Genomic DNA, 22,175 nt, shown 5'->3' on the forward strand with positions numbered 1-22,175 from the left:
ATTCGCGTAACGGTCGGAGTGACCGATGAGCTGAGTCGTCGCTTGGCTCGTGAAAAATCCGTCGAAATCGCGGCCCACCGGGGGCATCGTCCGGAAATAATCGTCGAACGGATTCCGCGAAGATCGAGTGTACGTGGTGCTTGCAATTTCGGCATCGCTTGTCGGCTAATTTGCTCGCGTCGCGGATGAATCACGGATCGTTCGATTTCGATCAGTTGTGACGTCACGCGTATCAAATGCAACTGTGCCTCCGCCATATTATGGATATATCGATTACCTGTTTCTTCCTGTCTGCGTCCGATAATTCTGCAACGATCACTGGATGAATATATGATTCATCGGCTGATGAAAGCTGCGACGACAATTGCGGTCCATCGTTTAGTAAGTCCGCTTTGCCATCCGACTATGCCGTTCCTGGAAAAGCTATTGTCTTGTTAACTCAGGCGACAGGGGTCCCGAGACAATTTCGAATATATGATCTGACGATTTCTTTCGAGTCAATTACGAATAATTTATGGTAAAGTAGTATTGTATTACACAAAATATCTATATTTTTTATACTTATATATAAATTTTGTATAAAAATATATAATTTTTTTTTTTTTAAATAATTTAAAGAGAGATTCTTCCTCTGTTTTCATAAGAATATTTATCTAAATATTATTATTAAATATAAATTGTAAATTATAATATCGTATATATAAATTATTATTAAAAACTGATTAAATATATAAATTATTATTAAAATTTTTTTTAAATATTATTCAAAATTGTTTCGTATTCAAAATAATTTTTTTTTCTCTATCTTTGAGTAAGACCAATCTAAAAGCTATCATAGTATATATTTTTCAAAAATGTATTAATCTTTCAGATCGATTTCGCGGATTCAAAATTATGCTGTTTAGTGGACACTTTTACAAAGCGTAAAATTACGAGAAAGTCATAGCTGACAGACTTCGATATAATTCATCCTGCTAAAGGTTAAAGGTTTTAATATCCTCTGCTGGACACCCACTTGGCAGCGATAATTTGAATTAATAAGCGCAAATTGTGTGTATGTGTGTGTGTGTGTGTGTGTGTGTGTGCGTGTGTGCGCACGGACCCTTGTCGCTTGTAGATATAATATGAATATCCGATTTCGAGCATCGAAGGCCAGTTATAGCCTTTTGGAAAATTAATTTTTAAGCAGTCGAGAATAGAAATCGAGAATAATTGACTGGCTAACATTTTACAAATTTTATCATTGAAATATGTCCATTGTGCTTCCGTATAGAAATTTACATTAACGTAATATAAACGTGACATTATCATTAACATATTATTTTAATATAAAATTGCCAATATACACATATATATATATATACACAAATTTTGCTGTATATATTAAAATAAAACATTTTAAGAAGTGCAGATATAAATTCTAAATTTTTCTTTAATATCGAGAAAAGTAGATAATTTAAGAAAATGAATCTTATTAAGTTAAGTAAGTTTATTTAAAAGGTCATCTCTATCAACGTAACGTCTATAAAAATTAAAAAAAAAAGATATTCTTAACAAAAGAAACAATTTTATAAATTCGTTAAAAAGTTCACACACAAATCAAGCAAGTGTATTATTCCTGGGACATCTGATATCGTCACGAGTAACATTGTTATGTAATTAATGTCGTCGAGCAAATTATATATACGACAAACGCCAAGTCAAATCTCTCGCAAACTTTAAGAGGAACTTTACACAGCTCGAGCATTTTCGTAAATTACGAGGATCCCGTCGTCGATATACGAGCGCTACAGCGAGTATAAACCGCGTGGCCAAGAGTCTCGCTCGCACTGTTGATTTCAGTATATATTCGTCTCTTCGTACCGTCGGGGCGCGAGCAAATGGCGCTCATTTGTAGCGATAGGGATCGCACGGCATCTCGCAAAAAGCGCGGGGCTTAACGACCGAGATGCGCCTATGCGATATCCGGTTACAGATCCGTCAGTGATATCGAGCCAGTGGCTCGACGCGTCTATCCGGAATTAAAAATTTATTACGCGAGATGTCGTTCTCGCCCGTTTGATCGACGACTGTTCGCCTGTTCGCGTCACGGAAACGAACCCCGCGATGCTTTACTTTAAATTAAAATGACAAGTACGTAATAAATATTTAAGTGTGCTCTTTCGCACACTTTTATATACAATATGCTTTCCTTTTTTATATTTCTCGTATTACAAATATTCCTTGATAAATTTTCGCATAAACGAAACTTGGAAAATTATCTTTCCGAAAATTTAATATTTTTCACGATTGATATATATTCTTCTATAATTCTTTACTTAAGAGAAGGCATCGATACAAAATTTAAAATTTTTTGAAGAATATTTAGAATAGCTATTATCGGTAATAACGATTGTACACATATAAATTCTTCAATCGTTTGTAAACAGCTGAGCGGAAACTTATATTCACGCCTAATTACCGCATATACATTCTAGCGTAAAAGATTGCTACTATTTGTGGCGATATATTTTGACGCTGATAGGACGATCTCTAGGATAGTAGTATAAGGTTTGTTTTCACGTTCATTCCTAGAAAGCCGGCTCGCTCATCTGCATGAAAAGAGAGCGGGTGGCGCACAAAAGCGGGAGCCTATAATTAGCGAGCTGACACGCTAGTGGTTTTATAAAACGCACTTTCTGGTAATTACCCGTGTTCGACGATATCGCGCCGAGTAACATTGCACCTCTTTGTATATATCATCCGATTTATCGCTGGCGGACGTGTCTTAGATTGATGCGCCTCGCGCCGGTTGTTCGCGCGATGCATAATGCAAGGATGCATCGCGTTACGAGCGCTTTGCGGTTGTCTCGTTCCGCGCGACGTAAGTGCATTGTCCTACGTCCGAGTGTATCCTATATTTTAATGTAAAACTTGGCGAAGCCGTCGGCGTTGCTCTTAAGATGCGAGTCGAGTCAGGATGGGAGGGAGGGAGGGAGGGCAATTATTATTTTTTTTATTGCCGTTTTCTCGTAAGTAAAAAGCGAGCGTATTTGTGCTTTTTATTAAAAAGCAAGCAGGCGGGCGTTTCCGCGATGTTCTGCCTATAACGTTCCAACTATGCCTTTTCATAAATTATCATTTTTAACGATCAAGCGATTAGCAGGCGGACAGAAACGCCTGTATTTATTTCATATCATGTAGCCGAGCAAACCGTACAACTCCGCAACGATATAATTTATAGCGAATGGATAATTTTTCCCGATAAATTTCTGCACGATAATGTTTGTCTCGCTTTCTCTATCGGTTATAATCGACATATCGATATTGTTTCACTTATTTATATGATATTGGAATTAAAATATCGATATTCTGAAATCAAGTATTTTTATCTATAAAACGATGAATGAGCTACTTCTGCTCTATGTGAATCAGACACGTGTCGTGAGGTAATCGCGATGCAGCCGGAATCGACGTGCGATGTTGGATGCACCAACCTTGCTATATAGCCTCGTTCGTTCAGGAGCGTTATCCCGTTTGGCACTTCAGTCGACGACGAGAGCCGTCGTCGCCGCCGCCGACGATGGTAGAAAAGGGGAGCCCGTAGGACGGATACATAGGAGAAGAGAAAAAAGGAATACCGCGACGCGCGCGGCGGAAGGAGTTGAGAAATGTCAGCCGGCAAATTGGAAGAGAGAGTTGGGGGGGAGGGGGGGAGGGAAGAGGATCGGGAGGCGGGCGACTCTCTACGGCAGCCCCGACGTCAAATAAACATGCCAGGACGAGCAATTTCGAATATTAGAAGGTCCCACAGGGTAGGTGCATCCTGCGTCAGGGCGCGTGAGCTACGGTGATGACGTCCAACCGCAGGACGCATCAGGGACTCACTTGCGCGGCCCATTGCAATTGCAAGTGCTGACCGCAAAGTAAATGGGCGCCGGCCGGCGGGAATTAAAGACGTTCTTCTCGTCGTCATCGTCGGCTTGCGAATGATGAGAGTTTCAACGTCGTTTGATGCGAATGCTGGAAGGATTCGAAAAGACGCGGTTTTTTTTTTTTTTTTTTTTTTTTTTGTAGGTCTCTTCAGATTTAATATTTTCTCCGAGACGTAAATTATATTTTCAATAATTTATCTCTTGATAATAAGTATAATGTCTCACATTTGCGATTCATTAGAATTTCTCAATTAGAATTTTTTTTTTTTTTTGCAATTTGATATGATAAGTGATAATATAGCTTGTCGTGTTTTTATTATTCTTATTAGTTTTATGCGATATATTGATACATTGTATAAATCATTATTAAACAAATATATGTTTAATAAATAAATATAATTTTTTTATACGTTTATGCATGATTACATAAATTCATTTTCGTCTAATATACTATATTATAATAGAAGGATAATCTTTTTAATATAATTTTTTTAATAAATATTTTAAAGGGCTATTTGAAAATAGTTAAAATGCAGACAAATAATAATAATCAAAATATTAATATTAACAAATATCTAAATAAGTTAATAATATGAAAATAAATACACATGATTTTTCTGAAGTTTGTGGTTACTCTGTAGCTGTAGCGGTAGAGACTGAACCACAAATGGAACATTATCATTTATGCTTATTGCTATATATATGCGCGTATAATAAATTATTGGAAATATAATTTACGTTTTCTAATCGGAGAAAATTATATTCTATTTTTATTTAATAACTATATATTAGAATAACATTGTCATTAGAATACAATGACAACGTTCGTATATGTTTTAATTGAGAGTTGCGAAAAGAATGATTCATCCATTTCTCCTGCTTTTTAATTCGCCGAATTGATACTTAGAAACTGTTCTCTCATTCATAACATTCGATCCTTCGCCACATTAAAGAGTCAACGAAGTCCGTCTCCGTGACTAATTTATATATTAAAAATTACTTTATATATATATATATATATATATATATATATATATATATATATATATCCTTGATTCATTCAAAGAAAAAATTTTTTATATTATTTTATATTAAGAGAGACAGGACATATTAATTGAAATATGATCTTTGCGTAAACTTGCACCCTCCCCCCTCCCCCTCTCCCATTGAATTATTATTATTCTTTAACTTAGTTAAGAATTATGCTTAACTAGTTCAATAAAGTGAGAGATGCGTATTCTTTGTTAATCAGAAATTAGGGTCACGTAGCGCATCGATCTTCGAAACAAAGAACAGGCGTCTGGAGTATAATTTCGCGAGGGAAAAGACGAAAATCTTTGGTTACGTGTGACAAATTTAAATAATCTTTCAGAGAGAGAGAGAGAGAGAGAGAGTAAGAGAAAGACGGAAGAAAGCAGAAGAGGGACTCGTTGACTTATGTAAGGGTGGCGCACCCTGTAATCTCCGGCACGTGCAACTATACGGAGTCGAAGGCGTCGATGAGACGCGAACGAATCGCAGTCGATACCGGCATCGAATATATACGTGACGCGATAATAAATATTTGAAAGAGACGTTTCTTTTTCGCGTGATAGCAATGGGCTGCGGTGCGAAAATAATGTTAGTTCAATCCGCGAGCGCAGATCTTCGATCGACGAAATCGTTCGCTTGGCAGGGATCGAGCGATGCTCTCGGTCCCTCAGAAATGCGATTCGCATCGAAACTAATTTGCATGAGATTGAGAACGCGCGAGCATGACTTAAGCGTGAATTCGTGTGCAACGGAATGCTGGCTAGCAAAAAAGCTCGCCCGATCCGCGCGTTGCGTGTTCATTAGATCGTATGCGCGATTACCGCGTCAAATTATCCGTTTCATCGACAGTATATTGATATGATTTGTAGGGGACGTGTGAGAGAGTTCGCATATATTAGCACTGCATTTTTAATAAAAATAATGAGATATATGTATTTAAACTCTTTAATAAATTATTTTACGGATAAAAAAAGAATATTACGTGCTTATTATAAAATTATGACGCTTTATCGTTTATCATATATATTCTCACTGTTTATTTAAAAGAAAAAATGGATACTTAATAATTATTTTAAAATCTTTTCTCTTTCGTGCATAGAAATAATATTGAAAATAATATATATTTAGTTTTTAGTCTATTTGTGATTTTACATATAACAAAAAGTTTTTAGTCAAGTTTTCAAAACGTACACGCAACTTTCTTAGATTTTAGAGATATATCCCAGTAATATTGATTATCCATTGTAATTAATGTGTCAATCTCCCTTTTCTCCGACGAAGGAAGGTAATTGCGGAACGCCTCGTATCTTCGTCAAATTACCGTCGTCCAACGCCGTCGAGATATCGACCGAAGGATACGCTACGCGCGCGAGAATCGTCTCCGATGCTATCGATAAGTTGAAAAAAAAAAAAAAAACGAACATTGGAGCTCTACGTCTCCAACTGCCAGATCCATTTCGCGCCAGTTCGATCTCGCTTAAAGGCAACAGTGCCGTAGAGCGTAGGCGCTTCGAGGGGGCCGTCGGTCTTTTCCCCCTTTCGAGGAGGGAGATCGACCGTAGTTTGCCAAGCGATGAAACGAGAGGGGGATATCGAGGAGGAGAGGAGAATAACATGTCGAGGACGTTCCGACGATGACTGGTGCATCGTGCTCGAGACGTGAAGCAGAGACGCGTGATTCTCAGAAAGGAGGCCAGGACGATGGTGCGCTCTCCGTCCGATACAATCATCACGTGTCGGCGCTAGGATAGTACTTTTATTGTAACATATCGAGCGCGCATGGGGTACCGGCTGGCGTGTGCGTATGTATGTGTGGGGACCAACGTAGACGGAGACAGGGACGCGAACGCGTTCCTTCGAGCGGTGGAAACCGATTGCGGGGCTAGTTGTCCCGGTCGCAGCGGGAGTTCGCTTCGACGTGGCCGATGTATGATCGATCTGACACCGAGGGGGCACCGGGGACCCCTCGTCGCACGTACCTGAACTCGTCTTTAGACGCACCGCGGATCATGGCCCGCGTTCGCGGTCTTGTACAATCGAGAACCGACAATTCCGTAACAGAACAACACCGCGAGCAGGATGCGTGGGGAATTTGTTTGAAGATTCGACGCGTATCGGGATTGATTGAAATTACACGCCAAGATTACGATTGATCTCGGTTCACGGTACAGTTGTCATCCTGAACCGTATGTGCGAAAACACACGAATAGCACACGAGCAGCTTCGGAGCGATTCATAGAACGAACGTGTATATATCGCCGATTGCTCGAGGCTGCGAAGATTCGATCGAGAGGAGATCGCGAACGGCTCCGCTGATCAGAAGCGACAGGTTCCGCGCACACGATTCTAGCAATACCGCTGCGGGATTTTGTCATACAGGTCGTAAATACCAATCGCAATGTATCGTATATCATTGATCCCATTCTCTGAAAGATCTGATCTACACTATCTAACGACTCGCGAGTTGCGCGACCGGTAACATTCTACAGATTGCGTCGTCGGTATCGAGTACTCGCTATACTCTAGAAAAAAACGCATTTGAGCACTCAAAAACAAGTTAATATATATACATATAAATTTTTTTATATTAAGTCCCTTGCATAAAGGAATACTTAGTAATATAAAATAGCTAGAAGAGAACTTGAGCTTTATAAGTTCAAAGCGACTGATGCAGGATTAATGTGAAAAATTGCGGATGAAATGAGATAAGCTTGGAGTTTTCGTCGTCAACAACGACGACGACAGCGACTGTCTCGTCGGCGCGCGGGTAGACGCGTTATCGTAACTACAAGATTGCGTGTTTCAATTATTCGAGGTGGTACGTCCCGAGGTATATATCCGCCTTCATCCTGGCCTTCTCCCGCTCTTACCCTCCGCGTCTCTCCCGCCCGCGAGGAATCGCTTCATCATAATCGGTCATCCGGCGTTTTTCTACGGGACGGACCCCCTACAGGCAACGACGCCCGGATATCTTAGCATCAAAATGCCGCGCTGACAGGTAAAGAATTTGATATCGTGATTAGCTCGTTACGGCATTGTATGTTAACGCGCTGCAACGATTCCGCTCGATCTCTTCTTTCTCTCTCGAGACAGAACAGCGAATGACGTTTACGATACAGACTCCTCGTCTCGGAGATCCGACGCGATTGATTCCATGTTTGGTGTGTAAATATAGATATCGTACGATTTACACGTGGCTCTAATTAATGTATAATTTGTGCGTGAATTCGTGATGTGATTCATTCTCGTGTTGATTGAATTATCGCGAGATGATGTAAGAATAATAGTCGTACATTCTTGAAAGAGAAAAATAATATTTTACAGAGTTTAATAATAAATTGTATTTCTTCTAAGAAATAACAAGAATTATATTGAAACCACATTCACATTTTATCTCTCAAAAATAAATTATTTATTTTTATTTCTTTTTAAACATTCTTACGATTAAAAAGAATAAATAATAATTCTGTCGAATTTATATTGCATTAGATTCTGGAAAAATTTGATAAGGTGCTTCTGTAGCATTTCTTTCTCTTTAAACTCGAATTTTTCTCTTACCTTTGCTCTTTTATCAGCATGTTTAGTAACCTACTAACGACGAGCGCGTCTATCGAGTTCGTTTCGCATACATTCGGTTCACAGCAATTGCTCTCGCAAGCTCTCTTGGCAGAGGCTATCGGCTGGATCGTGTGCACGGAATAGCGTAGCGCAGTCGGAGCGCAGAGTCGGAGGTGTCACGATAATTCAAATCCCTCCTATTCTCCTATTTGCACTTCGAATCCTACCCTTCGACCGGGGTGCGCTCACGGGCGTTGCTCAACCGTGGCCTCATTACCAAAGCAAATATTTTATAGTCGAGCCCCCAGTGACGACGACGCCGACAACGTCGACGACGACGACGACGAAGACGACGATGAGGAGGCTCGGGGAAGAAGCTGGAGCGAAGACGAGATGCCGCCGGATAAGAGTCGAGATGTGAAAAAAAGGGCGCCGAATAAAGCTCTCTCTCTCTCTCTCTCTCTCGCTCCTTCTTCTTCCTGTCTTCCAATCTTTGCTCCGACCACTGCCACGGCGACGGTGACGATCGTCGCGGGGATGAGTCCACGGGTCGGGGGAAATAAAAGGGGTCTCTTTTCACATCGACTCCCGCGATTTATCTTTCAACTTGTTTTATATCCAACGTTCGACGTCCTTCCTCGCAGCGACGTCGTCGATATTTCGAGGTGAAGCGATCGGCGTTAAAAATTAGATAGGTCGCGGCGTCCCCTCTCGTTTCTTTCTTCCGTTTCCCTTTCGCAACTTGCGAATCGGTGCCGAGAGGAGAAAGAGCTAGGGTTCATTTTTCTTCTCTTGTAAAAATTTACACGAAGCAGGCTCAATATATCGCGAGATTGTAAAAATTCAATTGCCATCTTATCTTACAGTTTTATATATATTCCGCATTGTTATTATGCAAAGAGTTAATATATTTAGAGGAATCGTATAATATTGGTTATAAATATCGATATTTTATCTTACTCAAAAGACTATTGTTTAATGGATTATATTAGATTTATTGAAATAAAAATTAATATCCGTTTGATCTGTACATTTCTCTACTTTTTCCCTTTTTTCTCCCTCTCTTTCTCTGTTTTTGAATCTAATTTGTTAATGACATGATATAAACATGATATATTTACATGTCGCACGACATTTTCTTCATACTTGATCTTTGTTTAGAGATAGATAATACAGATTTACGCTTTTACGTCTACCGCTTTATCCTCCACGCAACTTCTAATCGTGAGCGTTTCCGATTCGCACAAAACCCACGACGTTTGATCAATTTCCATAATACGCTTAAATTGATCCTTCGTCCAACGGTTGCAGCGAGCGACGCAGTGTATCCTTTGGTATTCGATTGAATCATCAATTTGTCTAGCATTATATCGAGGTCTCGTCGGGGGTGAGATAGGATGGCGGAAAAGGGGGAAACGGGTCGGGGCAAGGGTAGAGGGGACAGGAGAGAAGGACAAGACGAAGGGAGAAATAGTAAAGGCGGACCGTACGTCTCCAAAGGATTTCGTGTATTTAGGATAACAAGCTGCTCCGCCCCCGAATTGGTATGCAGAGACCCGCGAGTAACTCCTTTATATTGACATATCGTCGAACGTGATCCAAATACATGCGACATTATACCGAATTGCGAACAAAGCCGCCACGAGCGGCGACCTCCTCGTCAAATCGCTCGTGAATAGAAAACAAATCGTCCGTAAGGCAAATTTCGCGCATTCGGCTAGAACCGTATGTCGCGAATCGATTATGTACGAGTCGATTTCGTCTCGGTTCTGTGCGAAGAGCGCCGGGTCTCGAATTTCCGATCATGTCGGAGGAACATTCATCTTTAAATATGAAATGAAAGGCTCCGATATTAAAGGAATAGCGGGTTAATTGAGAGCCTGACGCGGTAAATAATGCGTGAATTAATTTTTGCAATTTACCAGCAAATATTTGTCGAGGATGGTACAAATACTAGAACCGAAAGATCGATTATCACAATAAACAAGAAATATAGATAAAAATTAATTTGCCTCTTATTTACCGCGTCAGGCATTTAATTAGCCTGCTATTCCCTACTTAATTATTTCATCTTTAATATATGAAAATGTATACGCCATGTTAAAAAAGAAGCGTCATGACGGGAATCGCGAATGTAGCAATTTTTCTTACGTTCTGTCTCTAATAAATTTTCAGAGAGAGAGAGAGAGAGAGAGAGAGATTGCGTTTTTTGTATTTTCGCGAATTTTCATTCCGTTAAAATAATTTTCGAACATTGTTCAGCAGGGAATCTTCATCATTGTTGCAGTTTTTTTGATAATAATTGCGATGTGCGTAGCACGTATGCTCGCGGTGATGCGCCAAGTTAAAAAGAATGACAGGACAACGCAGGGAAACACGCAGGTCCTTTACGCGATCGCGCCGGCCAAATAACAAAGTAACCGAAGATGGATATCCGTTTCAAATATTCACGCCCTTTTCGCGCCGCCGCGTGAAATTGATGCGTTTAGGGACCCCTTTACTGGTAGGCGGACAGTTACGACGGCATAAATATTGCCGAGAGCCCTGCTGACCACATGGCACAGATACGGCCCTGAATAATATGCGCTCTCGTGTACGTGGCCCGCGGGTATCGGAAAGCTTCGTCGTCGGCAAAACGGCAATCGAACTTTTCCTCTCTCGCTAGGTACAGATCTTGCTTTATTAATTCTAACTTTTGTAGTTTCTCATTTCGCAAAACGAAATATTTTTGCAATCAATATTATTTGTATTGATTAGCAAAATTAGGGGAACAAATTAAAAAAATATAAGTATCGCGATGTCAACATATACAATTGTAAAATTTGATTTTAAAAAATTATGTTTCAAAATAAAAATATATATTTTGTTTATGATCAAATCGTAATAGGCCGTGAATGACCTTACAATGAGCAATATAAAATGAAATTTAATCATATCCGTCACACGTGCGTAAGACGCTAAACGCGCAAAATATTTTTAGCGTCATGTTGCATCGCGATAAAGCAATTTGCCAGCCGGCGTCCTGAGAGAATCCGAATTGCATTCCGATGCATCGCTTGCCGTAGTCGTGTGATACGCGCATTTCGCGCGAGCGAGCGAGCGAGTGACGGTATTTGTTCAGGCATTCCGGTAGGAAATTCTAGGCGACTAAGAGATTATTCGCGGCACCCGTTGCGTGAATATATAATAGCGCGACGTGTTTATGTATCCAGCTATGACAGGCACTTCCGTTTCCGTCGAGCGCTCTTGACTTCGTTCCGTTTCTGAGCGCGTAAAAATGTGTTTACGTACACATACGCACACCGATACGCATCACAATGTCGCTCGTCATCGCCCGGTGCATCGTGCGTAACGTCGAACATCGGGTGTGCTTGTCATTGACTGATTTTTCGAAATATCTATTTTAAGATATCGAACCTTCTCTTCGATCGGATCGAAAGGGCTCGTTATCTACGATAGAAAACTTTGCTATGATTCAGAGAACTTGGCGAGAGCAAAGTTTAATTGAAAAATTAAGTAGCTTTATGCAGTTCGTTGAAGTAGCTATCCTTGGAAAATTAATAAGGAACACTATTCTTTTGCATCTTTAGCGATTTATAAATATCTCAGCATAAAGAGAAATAAACTACGCGTGTTATATTCGATAGATCTACGAGGCGATCTGTTATCACTTAATAGATTACTCATCTTGAAGTGTCGAATATTAATTCGCGATAATAATATTTCACGCGCGATAAATTTTTTTTTATTAATATGCAGAGAACGCATGAGAATATTAATAACTAGATTATTTTTTTATGTTGTTGCGCAACGGAGGAGATCACGATCATGAATTATATTAAATCTGTTATTAACGCGTCACGTCACGTCGCCTTTACTAATTTGACTTTAATTTCTACGATTATTTTTAACGCTATTATACGGGAGTTCATTTATTTTAAATTTTCCTCTGCCGCGTCGCGTTTCCTTCCCGGCTATCGTTCCTCTTCTCTCGCCAATTTATAGGAGGCCTCTTTCGGCAGTCCTGACCATTAGCTTAATTAATTCGGGTTTTAGGGTTTCCGACACTGCAGGCAAAGTCAAAAGTGTCAAATCGACGGACGGCGCTCTGAAAAATGGTGCGCCCGGGGTATTAATTGTCTGGAACACGAATATCCTTAAAGGGCGCGCGCCACCGGTTCGTACAAGACTAATCGCCATCTGTTCCGTCAAGTGACTATGCACGTTGCAAGAATGTTTGTTCTCTCGGTTTATATGTAAAAAGTACGCCCGAGAGAGAAGCTGACTAAGCTTATCGGCGTTAATGCACGTAATTATGTCCTCTGTTCCTTGCAAAAATGTAAAATTATATCTACGTAATTACGGATAAAGGAATGATTTCAAATATAGAATTCGTCTTAAAATATTTTGAAATGTGAATGGAATGCGTGCTGCTGAAATATTCTTAATTCTCTCTCTCTCTCTCTCTCTCTATATATATATATATATATATATATATATATATATATATATATATATATATTAATACGCTTTTCTATATGTTTAGATTATTTTTCGAAAAGTATCCGGAATTTAAAAAGATTTCTTGAGAAGAGTTAGAAAAAGAAAACTGTATATCTAAAAATTCTGAAAATAGAATGTTAATTTTACAAAGTCAAATGATAGACGATTCTTCATCGCGATGAGATTATAAGCTGGTGCAGCTTTTTTTGTAATGTTATACAAGGACACGACTCGCGTATGGTATCTGTAATATCTTAGAGCAGCCGGCAGCAATAGTCACAGAAGCAGCAACAGCGAGAAAGAGATAAGCGTTAGAATTTATCTATATTGTAATGATTTATATATAATGCGCGCATAACCAGATGTACGCCTTCGCCTTTCCGATTAACGTTATTGATACGACGATACATCGTGCAGTTATCTCGTGATATTCTCACACACGCGAATTTCCACGAAATTTTGTTCCATAACCGTACACAATATATATACACGCGTATATAAATTATTAGATCTGTATATATTCGTTTTATGAATATATACGCGTGCTAGAAATACAACGTACTACGTACTGTGTAATCAATGCATCTCTCTTATGTCCAATCGGATAATGATATTCTCTGTCGATTGTTTTTCGCAAGCGCCGGATGACACAATAATCGCAAATCGCGCGAAAAGCAAGCGGACATTTTATATAGCATTGTATTGTATTAACATATTTTCTAACTATGATCTATGTTTTCCCTTTACAAGACACTATGTAACAAATGATTATTGTGCAAAGTCAACTTTGCCGCATTAAGAACTCGCTTTCTTCATCACAAGTATCTCGCGGCTTTGTCGGTCCGTTGATCCCGTATTATTGGCCTGTACGCAGTGCATTTACGCAGTATTATACAATATATTCTTGTATATGCAATTTGTGCGATTAAATTATGATAAATTAAGATTATGATTAAAATTATGATGATTAATTATCATTAAGATGTTTTTACAAACTTAGGATACAAAGTGACATGAGATTTTGCGGACAGATATTGGCACAACTCCGTAGTATCAGTTTCTAAAATCTCAAAATTTTTTCTCTAGATTTCTTTCTAAAAATTTTTTATTTATTTTTTAAATCTTCCAAACGTGTTCTCTCCGAATCCTTCTCGTTTCTTATAACTATTTCTCTCGTCATTTTCAACTTTTCGATTGATATTGGCAATATCGTTTTATTACTCGTAAAGACCCATCGACGTTTCATTGTATTTTCGAGCATCCCTTCGCAATTCCTGTAAACTCGCGCACGGAACTCAAGACGGACGTCGATAATAACTCGCAACCGCGGCAAACTTTTCCCTTCGGAGACACGAGAAATAACCGGCGGAATCTCTTTCTCTCTCTCTTTCTCCCTCCCGCGGCTTATGGTATATCATTGGCTCGGATTGGGCGGAGTACCGCGCGAGGCTGGCGCCGGCAGCGATAGATACCGCTAATTATCGATCGTAAATAACGTCGCGGCGGCAGCAACACGGCAGCCCGATCCTATCGGTGCCTCGGCACCGGCATTGTCGATGCGCGGTTTCAACCCGCAGTTCCGCAGCGGCGGCGACGTCCGTTCGATGATATAGGTTCGCATCGCTTCGGAAGCGGGGGTTGGTCGTGGCAATAGAGAGAAGAAGGAGAGAGAACGGGCTCTCTGGGCCCTCGTGTCCTCCATCCGGGGCCCGAGCGCGGTCGCTTTCAGGGTGGCTTGGATATATTACACGCGCCGCGGCCGCGTTACCGGTTATTACAACGAGTTCACGGTCGTAATTGCGGGACGGGGCAGAGCCCCCCGGCCCCGGCCTTCCTCTCTCCCGCATACCGACGCGCAACGTGTGATTTGCGCTGCGCCGCGGGAAACGCGCCGCGCGCACGAGTCGTCGTCGGCTGGCTACCTGGCGCAAGTCAAGTCCGTACATAGTGGCCATACGTGTCATAAAAAGAGAGAGAAAGAGATACTGGATAGAAAGAGAGGTAAAACCTCCTCCGCGCGATTCCCGGCTGCGATAATGGCGGCCACTTTCACGCGGTGAGAAAAATCGCCGTTGCGCTGATAGGCGGGGAAAATCTTGCGTACTCGTAAACGCTTAATTTCGATTGAGCTCGCTAAAGGAAGCCAAATTAGTCGGTAAACGCCTGTGCTAACTGAAAAACTATTTTTATAAAAATTTTACGTTCTTTAGACAATTCCGATTGAAAATTTAATTGTCCTTTTATCCAACTATAAAAATGTTTGTTTGATTATTTTAATATATATATTCTTTGAAAATTATATATAAAAATAACGTTTAGGTATTTCATATTTTGTGAATAAAAGATTGGATTAGTATTATTTCTTTTATGTCATATTAATGTATAGTATAGTAAAAAAAACTTTATAAGGAATATTTTGCAGTTTTTTGCATATTTAAAGATTTATAAAATATGAAAAATTAAAATATAAAATATAGTCAAATAAATTTCTCGCAAGCGCTAATTATAAAGCAGCTGTATGTATACATATATATTGTATCGCAAATATATAATAATACAATTTTTAGAAATTTACATTCACTTTCGAGCGATAACTCAACGCTCAATCAATATTATTTAATTGGGCACTTTAGCTTTATTACACATTTACGTGAGGAGGATTAAAATCTACGGTATGGAAATTAATTGCACCAAAGCAACTCGTCACCGATCAAGCCGAGCAAAGTCGCGCGCGATGCTGTCGACGCTGCTTTAATTAAAATCTGACCTAATCGCGATACTAATCGTGACATCTCTCGCGACGTAATCGCGCCCGCGAATCGGCCGCGCGAAGGTCGGATCGGCCGTTCGACATTGCTAGAAACGCATAGTCGACGAGCTCTCGTCGAGTTTAGCCGCGTCACGCTACGTTCTCTTTTGCCTTGTAGTCGGATCTTGTCGCGATCCTGTCGCAATCGAGCTCGCTAGCTCGATTTGCAATCGGTATGCCGTCTCTCCCGGTACGCGAACGTAGCCGCGGGACACGTCGTATCGATTCTTGTTTTGATAGCGTGTTGCGGTAGTTTCTTTGAGCGAACATAGCGCGTGCGGTTCGATGTACCCGAACGAGCGCGAACGTAAAACGCGGGCATTGTCGACGAGTACAGTGAGCTCGTTCTCCAAGCGTGGAGGACGATCGCCGAATGACCTCGCGATACTTCTCTTCGACTATCTCGATACAACGAAGGAATGTCGAGAGATCGTCCGTGAACGATGCGTCGATCGCGAAATAATCTTATTAGTTTTAATCGCTCGATTATATCGTCGAGAATACAAAGCCAATAATTATTTTTCGCCACGTCATGATCGCAATGCGATAAAGATTTTGAAGAAACGCGTTTTTAATTCACGAGTCTTCCTAAACGATGCAGTCCATTAATCGATCGACTTCATTTAACGACAGCTTTGCTTTTTGCGAGTTGTTCTCTCAAAACTCTCTAAGTCGTACAGCATATCGCTTCAATTATGCAACGATAACATCGGTTATCGTACATTTTCCTTTAGAGTGGAATTGCATTCGCCTCGGTTATCTCTGATTTAATGATTTCCTGTTCCCATCTCGAAGATGAATAAAAGAAGTTGATTAACGTTATTTGATTTTTTTTTGCAACTATCCTTTACTGATTTTAAGTAAAAGAGAGAGAAAGATCACTTTTAGTTAACTATTATTCCGTCTTTGGAAAATAGTCGAAAAAATTATCAATTGCTTCGATATTATTTATAAACCAGTCGTTTAGTTTCCGGTATCTAGTTTCTCCGCGTTGCCCGATCAAACAATTTTCTTTGAGGCGAGATCATTTTCTCCCACCCTCGTGCCAGCCCCTCTCATACCGACTGCGCTGCAGTTGACACCTTCTCGACGATATTTCCTTACTCTGATCCCGGGGCTCCTTTAGTCGACGAGAAAGAGGTTGACATTCTCCTCGACGACGATGTTCTTGTAAGGAGAGGAAAAGAGAGAGAGAGAGAGAGAGAAAATGTACTCGCCCTATCATGCGGAGTGATATCGCGTTACTGTGCCGGCCTTTGATCTCGCGACACTTACAATTTTCCCGGCCGGCGATACACCCTTATTTCGCGTCGCGCCACGCGAGTTCTAATGAGAGGCTATGGTCGCTGCCTGCCACCCTCCCCTCGTCCCTCTCCCTGCCCGGTAATCCCCCACGCCCGGATCTATCGTAATCACAAGGCATGATGGCTTGTTCCTGCTGGTGCTGCTGCGACCCGCCACCCCCATCACCATCGACTACTTCGTAGTATTCTCGTTCCTTTCCCCCCGACTCCCTCCTCTTTTTATGCACTCCCTGTCCTCTCATCATTACACCGTGTGAAACGTTGATATGGCGGGCATCGCGCGCGCGTTAATAGTGTCAAACGAAAGAGCGATAACGCTCTCGCGCGAGAGGCCTGTAACTAGAGCCATTGGTTTCGCGCGAAGAGTTCTGTGCAACAATACTATTGATAGAAAGTTATCGTGAGATTTTCTTCCTAATGATCGTACTAGCATCATTACGTAATATTACGCGTGTAAAATTGTTTAAGGAAATCATGCTACTTTTCACTGATCGTACCTATTATCTCACTGTAAATTTACATATTTCTATACTTCATATATTCTCCCGAGATTTGAAAGTAAATATCTTCGGAAATATTTTAGAAAATCACTGTACACAATTTAGTGTATAAATATATTTGACAAAATCTGTTATTACGTTAGAAAATTTTATGAGCAAAATAAAATATGCAATACTGTATTATATATTAATATATAGCTTAGCTGTAGCAATATATTGACGCATGTATGCGCGCATCTTAGCCTTCTTAACAGAGAGCTATTAAAGGTCGTTGGACGTTTCTTATGTGTTCGCGGTCTCGAACTTGGATGTATCTTTGTTTCGAGATCTCTCGCTATAGTAGGTAGATATATATCTCGATTCGAAACGCGTCGGGAGGTTTCTCGACGAGGAGAAGAGGCTGCCACCGCGCACACACGTCGTAGCCGTTGCTCGAGAAGCCTCGGTGCAAATACAATAACCCTTTATTTGTTCCCCTTTCCTCGCGGGGCTGGCTGTGATTCAACAATACTCGATGTGTAGGCGGTAAACATCGCCGCCTCGCCGCTCACTCGCCCCCGGCGATTTTCGCGAAATTCACCAACGAGTCCGACGAAGGATACGGGGATGAAGAGTCGGCCGAGTTGTACGCATAAAGGTTCTTCCGTGCCGTTCTTTTTCCCTTGGCGTGCAATGAAATGCTAAACTATCTTTGTACGCAAATTTTAATAGACCTTAAATATTTTAATATTTTTCATAACGCGATCTAATTATAAGGAACATGATTAGTTTTATATCTATGTAGCGGGATTTTTTATTTTTCACTTTAATTTTATTGTTATTTTTTTTCTTTATTATCTTTTTATTTTTAAATCTACTTATTAAGCTTGCTAAGAAATTAATGCACTTTTTTATGATTTTTAATTGATTGTTTATGAAACCGAAATATTTGTCGATGTGGAAAGAGCTTGATATCGAAGAAGAACGGCGATGGAAACGCCGGGGGTAGAAGCGTGAGCATGTGGTAGAGGAAATTCGGAACGGAGGTGAGAGGAAAGAGAAACAGAGAAATAGATGGATAGATAGAAAGAGAAGGAGAGGGAGAGAGAAATGAGCAGAGGACACAGGGCAAACACTTCAAGAGATTGCCGCTTCTGCGTTGCAACGTCATTCGCGCCGCACCCGCCTGCGGAAATCCTTACTTTCCCCAAAATCCGTAATCTTCCTGAAGGGCATGGATTAATTCCCTCGACTTGTCACGTGCGTTGCCCTGTCCGTGGCGGCTGATCGATCATTTGTCGCGCGTGTACGTTGATTGACATTAAATTTAATATCGATATAAGTAACGTGTACACACGATGTAACTGTATGAGTCGCGAACCTTTTTTACGCACGATTCATAGATGTAATATTAAATATAAAAATAATATATTTCAACATAATATTGATAAAAAAAAACTGTAAAATATTTATAGAATTTATTAGTTTCGATAATTAATTTTTTAACACATTGCAGTTATCGCTACGAAATTAAAATTCCGTTACGCCAAATTCTGTTCTTGCAATTATCTTTACACAAGTTTAGCGTGAAACATCGCGATGCGGTATTTCCTTCTCAGTGTCGACATTTTTTGTCTCGTCTCTTGAATATATTATAATACGGCGCGCTAAAAGGGAAGATCTGTCTCAGTCGTGGCGCTGGCAACCACGGTCTCATGCAGGTGGAATGTTAAGAACACGTTTGGATATATCCTTAACCTTCGTGCTGATTCTGCGCTTTACGGGGCCCCGGGGGAGGATCTCTGAAGGAGCAATTAAGCCTGAAGTGTTTCCTGCAAGGTGTGACTCGTAGAAACGCGCGGACGGGAACGAGAACGCCGGCCACCTGACACGGCCGAGAAAGAGAGACGACTTCTTGCACGTCAAACGGTAGTAATTCAACATTTTATTTGAGAAGGATGCAATATATTCATCGGACTGTCTGCTTACGTCGGATCGGCGCCCGCGACTGGTTATAGCAGCCGCATAACTGTAATCTTATACGTTACTTTTCGGCCTCTACGATCGTATTCTCGCGTCTTCGAACTCCTTCAAATTTTTTTTCCTCTCACGCTGCCAGCCAGTCTCTTCTCGGATCGGCGTGCGGATTTTCGGTCTCGCTTTCTCGTAGCCGATGTTTCGTGTACTTGGAAGGTTGTCAAGATGCATGTGCAAAATTAACTGTACATTGACAACGATAAATAACTATATAACTATAGACGAAGACAGATATAGAGAAGATGATAGAAAAATTTGATATAAGGTGAAGCTTATCGCGGAATATAATTTTCATTATTATGTGTTGTTTTTAGGAAAATGTAAAAATTTTATATCGGAACAGAAACTTATATAATCCATGTTTAAATCACATTACGCGCTTTATAACAGGTATATGAGAGTAGCGTTACATACTTTCTAATACGTGTAGTCGCGGATGCACATTCTCTCTCCGACCACTTCACACATATTTCAATAACACGCGGTAGAATCTTCCGTTGTATTTCCTGTTTTTTTCCAACGGAATATTCAGTAATCGTGAGAGATTTAAACGGGTTTTGCAGTAGTGAATTTCTCGGCGCGATGGTCACGGTGGATAATAAAACAAACGGGCCCTCGGTCTATTGAAAAAAAAAAGTGTCATCTGTCCTGCCGGGCGTTTCGCAGTTTGCTGTCGTCGAGGAGAGGCTTCGTCTTTTCTTCCTTATTCTCCTCCATGCAGTGCCGCTTAATTGCGGGAATAATAATCTCTCGAGGAATTATAATCGCAGAGGTGTCACGTTGGCGAAACTTCTCTCTCTCTCTCTCTCTCTCTCTCTCTCTCTCTCTCTCTCTCTCTTTCGTTGCATGCATTGCATCGAATGGAGATTCTCGAGTGCGCGAGGATGAGGCACAAAAGAGGGAATTGAATTAAAATCTGGCCCGTCATGCCTCGGATAAATTCGAATTAATTAAGCGGTTTCGGTGTAGACTTTCGTATCGTTCGTTTTTTTCCATTTCTCATTCTTAGCTTAGCTCGCTGCTTCACTCCGCCATCGACCTCGCGTCTCTCCCGCACCCCTTCCCCCTCCCCTCCTCACCATTTTCTCCACTTCGGACCGATCTGTCTTTCTCCTTTTCAATTTCTTGTTTTTCGCTTGGAGGCTCCGTGGCAGCTTAAACGCGGGAGCCATTCCGGTAGCTGATGGGTTAATTGAGAGCCGAACTAGCCCTCGGACACAAAAGGGCTTTCATGGACCTGTGATGCTGGATAATGCTGCGCGATATCCCTTGTTGCCTTTTGCTGTCTAATATCGGCGACGAGTCTTGATTTTTGATCGGTTCGCTACGCATTATCTATCGGCCCATATTGATATGAGATGCCACTCGTGAATGTTTTTACACTTCAATAAAATTATTTTCTTTTTTTTTTATATCAAAATAGTTTCCCGATTAATAAGAAAAAAAAGAAAAAAAAAATCTAATTTGAAATTTTGAAGATTCACTTTGTGTGTATTCGATTAAGAGAAAAACATTATTTAATAATTTATATCTTTTTAGTTGTATTCGAGATATATATTCAAAATCTTTTTTTCTCATCTTTTATTAACCGCTAAACTGTTTCGACTAAAAACTGCACCATTGTGTAGCCGCTAAGTACACTGTAACATTTGTAACGGGTTACTGAAAGCTGTAATAACAGCATGAATATTTCATCTCGTCATGGAACACTCGATGCTCCAGAGACCCCTTTTCAGTTGGCCCATGATGTGACCTTCTTGGGTCATCGGCGCCCGTTAATTGTCTTCAGAATCGTCTCGAATCGTCACGTCCTTGAGGTTGCTCCGTACCACTTCAATTTCACTGTTTCCGCAGCTTGCCGCAGCATCCGGTAATGAGACATCCTCGAATCAGGTTCGATGGACCAGTTTTGGTTTCAAGGGGAGTGAGATGTTTTCCTTTCTTTTTTTCGATGGCACCACACTTTGGCGAACAGTGGACGGTCAGTAGATGTGGCGGTTAAGTAACTGGTTCGTTTGAATGTTTATTTGCTTATGGCTCTTTTGTCGGGTCCGCGACTAGTGTTATGACGACCTGTTATACCGTCTTCAGTTTCTCTGCACCGCATATGTCGCATGGAACACGGGTGACGTCTTTCAACAGCTATTGCATTTCTCTTTTTGAAACTCTTATTTATTTCCTCAAATATAAACAAGTTTGCAGCGGGCTAATAATTTTGGGGCTTATAATTTTCGTTCAACATTATTTCGTAAGCGAATGTCAGAATTAGATTTCATAGGTCATCGTACACAATTGCATTTATATATATATTTTTTTTATTTCTTGAAATTAATATAACATATTATAGTAAAATGGACGCTGATTTACAATTGCATCTAACAAAAAAATTGTGTTTTCATATCAATCTCACGTTTTAGTTAATTGTTTATACTAATAAAAGTCTTTTCATTGATTCAACGCCTTTATATATCCGATCTCCCGTAATTATCGATGCATACGTCAAATCAAATTACAGTACTCTGCGTTGATACCACTGCTT

This window comes from Polyergus mexicanus, unplaced genomic scaffold, assembly GCF_030449975.1.
Source record: "Polyergus mexicanus isolate NDT 795.1 unplaced genomic scaffold, iyPolMexi1.0 SCAF_8, whole genome shotgun sequence".
Lineage (NCBI taxonomy): Eukaryota > Metazoa > Arthropoda > Insecta > Hymenoptera > Formicidae > Polyergus > Polyergus mexicanus.